The 3,967-nt window shown below is 50.0% G+C and overlaps 1 pseudogene; it reads right to left on the reverse strand.

The window, feature by feature from the left end:
* Window positions 1–1,283: 1,283 nt before the first annotated feature.
* Window positions 1,284–2,040, reverse strand: LOC147979720 (uncharacterized; annotated as a pseudogene).
* Between the last annotated feature and the right edge of the window lie 1,927 nt (window positions 2,041–3,967).

A 3,967-nucleotide genomic window follows, 5' to 3' on the forward strand; every position in this document is an offset into this window, starting at 1 on the left:
TTTCATAAAAATCGCCTATTCACCCCCCCTCTAGTCGATATAACGCACTTTCACATATTTTTCATATGTAAAGCGGCTAAAGGATATTACATCGCATACCTCGAAGCCTGTTAGCAGGCTGGTGAAGGCTTCGTTCAGCCCACTCTTGGCGGACTGAACCTTCTCAACCACCACACCCATCAGGGTGTGGTGCTCCTCCACGATGGAAGCACATCGCAGTGCCTCCACCAGAGTGTTCGGCGCCTCCGGATTAGTGGAGGTCGCCACCGGAGTTGGCGCTCCCCCCTCCTTTGAAACGGGTTGCTCACTTGATTCCGGAGCCCCATGGGTCTTCGGAACGGTGTTCAGCTGGGGGCCGTACTGGTTAGGGCCCCCGTCATTAGTCTCCATGGGGGTTGCACCCCCATGTTCTCGGCAGTTGAGGCATTACCCTCTGGCGCCATCTTAGTGGCCTCCTGCACCTCTCCATGGCCCGGAGAAGCCCTTCGGGACAACACCTCGGTGTTATCCACGGTGGTTGGCCGAGAGGCTCGCGGATGCGTCTCGCTCTCCACCATCTCTGGTGCCAAAGAGTTCCCGTCAGATGATGATGGTTGGGGGAGGTCGCAAGCCGGACTTAAACACAGTGTATAATATGTTATATTACAATCATAAAAGACTGGATATCAATAAAGTATCCTTTGGCACTTACGATGTGGCTAGGCCTTTTCCCTGGGGCGCCTCTTGGGAGAGTGTTCGGCATCCGTGTCTGAATCATCCGAGAGGGTTATCTTCCCCCTCTTGGACACCCCCGCCTCCGGTTCTATGGAGGCGGCCCTTTTCTTCTTCCTCCCCTTAAGGGGAGAATCACTTTCTGCCTCCTCCTCCTCTTCGTCTTCATCTCCCTTGTGGGAGGAGAGAGCTTCAATATCTCCGGACACTGCGTCCAAAGTACCTTTACGGCGGAGGCCACCCTTGGCCTCCTTTCTCTTCTTCTTGGTCTTATTTTCCGGTGCTTGATATGGCGCCGGGACCAGCATCCTCATTAACAGAGGAATGGATGGGTCTTCGGGTAGCGGAGCCGGACACTTGATCCGCTCCGCCTTTGTTGTCCAGCCCTGAATGAGGAATGCAAAACTCAGTATACCCTTTGATTTGTGAACCGAAGTTATGTTCGGAAACAAAATACTTACCGGAGTGGGCGGATTCGCGCTGTCGAGGCTGATGTCGTCGGTCTTCTTCGGCCACGTCTTCTGGGCCTTGAAGAGCAACTTCCAGATCTCTTCGTGCATTGTGCCGAAGAATCACTGCAGGATCCACGGCCCTTCCGGATTGAACTCCCACATATGGAGAGGCCGACGCTGGTAGGGGAGGGTCCAGCGGAAAAGCATCACCTGAATCACATCAGTGAGACTGGTGTTCTTACCTATCATATTTTTGATGCGCTTTTGCAGCATCATCACTTCATCGGTCGATCCCCAGTCCAGACCCTTGTTGGTCCACGAAGTGAGCCGCATAGTGGGACCGGATCTGAACTCAGGAGCGGCCACCCATCTAGCGCCGCGGCGTTCGGTGATGTAGAACCACTTTTGCTGCCATACCTTGACGATCTCCACAAAGGCTCCTTTGGGCCAGGTGGTGTTGGAGAGCTTGCTCACCATGGCACTACCGCAGTCCACATGCTTCCCGTCGACCACCTTCGGCTTCACATTGAAGACCTTGAGCCATAGGCCAAAGTGTGGGGGGATGCGGAGAAGCGCCTCGCACACGACGATAAACGCCGAGATGCGGAGGAAGGAATTTGGGGCTAGATCATAAATCTAGCCCGTAATAGAACATGAGGCCACGGACAAAGGGGTGGAGGGGAAACCCTAGTCCACGGAGAAAGTGGGGGATAAACACCACTCTTTCGCCGGGCTCCAGAGTGGGGATGACTTGCTTTTTGGCAGGGAGCCTATGCGCGATGTCCGCAGTCGGGTACCCCGCCTCCCGGAGCTCTTTGACGTCCTTCTCCGTGACGGAGGAGGCCATCCACTTGCCCTGTGAGCTGGATCCGGACATGGCTGGAGAGGTTGGTAGCGGTGGGAAAGATCGAAGCTTGGGCACTGGAGCTCGAGGATGGGAAAGCAGAGGAAGGGAGAAAGTGTGGGGTAAAAGAAGGGATCTTTATCCACTTATATAGGCAGTGAATATCAAGAGCCCCCCTCAAGCATTAAAACTCGCCTGTTCCCAAGGGGTCGTGCGAATAGCACGGTTGGATTACCCAAACCCGTATTGATGAGGATCCCGCAATAAGAGGACAAGCTCTCTACTTTGACAAGACGTGTCAATAGAGGCTGTGCCTTGAAACGCGAAGCGGGAGGTCAAAAACGGTTCTAAATGATAAAGAGGCCAGGCATGGCGTTTCGCCGAAAAAAGTTTTCAGTTGACAAACCTTACTTTGATTAAGTATTTTGCCTTCGTGGTTGAGGGTTGTGACTATTATACAGAGTCGGATACATCTCTTTTATTCAGAAGATTGCTTTGAAGTATTCAGAGGAAGAACCCGTCTTGCAATGCCGAAGACAACCTGCGCGCCAGACATATCGTCATTGAAGACTAGTTCAGGGGCTACTGAGGGAGTCCAGGATTAAGGGGTCCTCGAGTGTCCGGCCTGTGTGTTATGGGTCGGACTGATGGGCCGTGAAGATACAAGGTAGAAGGCCTTCCCCCGTGTCCGGATGGGACTCTCCTTTGGGTGGATGGCAAGATTGACGTCCGGATGTGTAGTTTCCATCTTCTATAAACCGACTCTGTACAACTCTAGGCCCCTCCGGTGTCTATATAAACCAGACGGGTCAGTCCATAGAGATCATCAAAATTCATATAGGCTAGACATCTAGGGTTTAGCCATTACGATCTCGAGGTAGATCGACTCTTGTAACCCCTATACTCGTCAAATACAATCAAGCAGGACGTAGAGTTTTACCTCCATTAAGAGGGCCCGAACCTGGTTAAACATCTTGTTCCCTGTGTCCCCTGTTACCTTCGATCCTCAGACGCACAGTTCGGGACCCCCTATCCGAGATCGGTCGGTTTTGACACCGACAATGACACAAAGGTTTATGTCCATATAATGCGCCCTAAACATCACCAGGACAATTTGAGCCCCTTCTCATGCAGTTGATCATCTCATCACCTGTTCCACATTATAATATGGAAAAGATAAGCATATGGTAGTTCAATTTCGAATAATATTATGATTTGCAACATCCACTTGCGCACACACATCGATGCACGTGCGCGCACACGGGCACTCAAACGTACACACACCTGTGCTTGCAAGCCCCACCACACACGAGCGTGCACACACATGAAATAAGTACACACCGCAAACACACATGCATGCAACACACACATACACAAGTCAGCAAGCACATAATACACACATAAATAGCACACACAAGAAGATATCTGGAAGCCAATCTCACAACGCAGTATATATCTCAAAACATGTGAAATCAACGGATACAATGAACAGGAAGAATTTTTTGGCGCCTGCTATATAACAAAAGCGGAAAAGTAATGATAGCCAAAAACCAACATGAGCGTTTTCATTATAGCTAGAGTTACAACCATAGACAATGCCAGATAAAAAATTCACAAAAAGCTCTATGTAGAAGGGAGAGAGCTGGTGTCCGGCTTGACTCTTAGGGACAGGAGTACATCAAGAAGTCTGCCTACCAAAAAGATCAGAGGGATTCGCCAAGAAAAATCATAGCAAGGTTTTTTATTTGCTGGGGAGAGGCAAGGGTTGACGTTTTACTCCGCATTTCATGCGCAAATTTGCCAACACCTAATACTACCCATCAAAAAAATTTGATCCATTTACGCGGAGGCAATTTTTTTAGATACTTCCTCTATCTGGATTTATTAGCCCCTCTTGTATTTTGGGCCATCTTTTGATGATAAACTTAACTAATAAAATATAAGTGATACATAGCAACAA

This window comes from Triticum urartu, chromosome 3A, assembly GCF_056163025.1.
Source record: "Triticum urartu cultivar PI428250 chromosome 3A, HENAU_Tu73, whole genome shotgun sequence".
Classification (NCBI taxonomy): domain Eukaryota; kingdom Viridiplantae; phylum Streptophyta; class Magnoliopsida; order Poales; family Poaceae; genus Triticum; species Triticum urartu.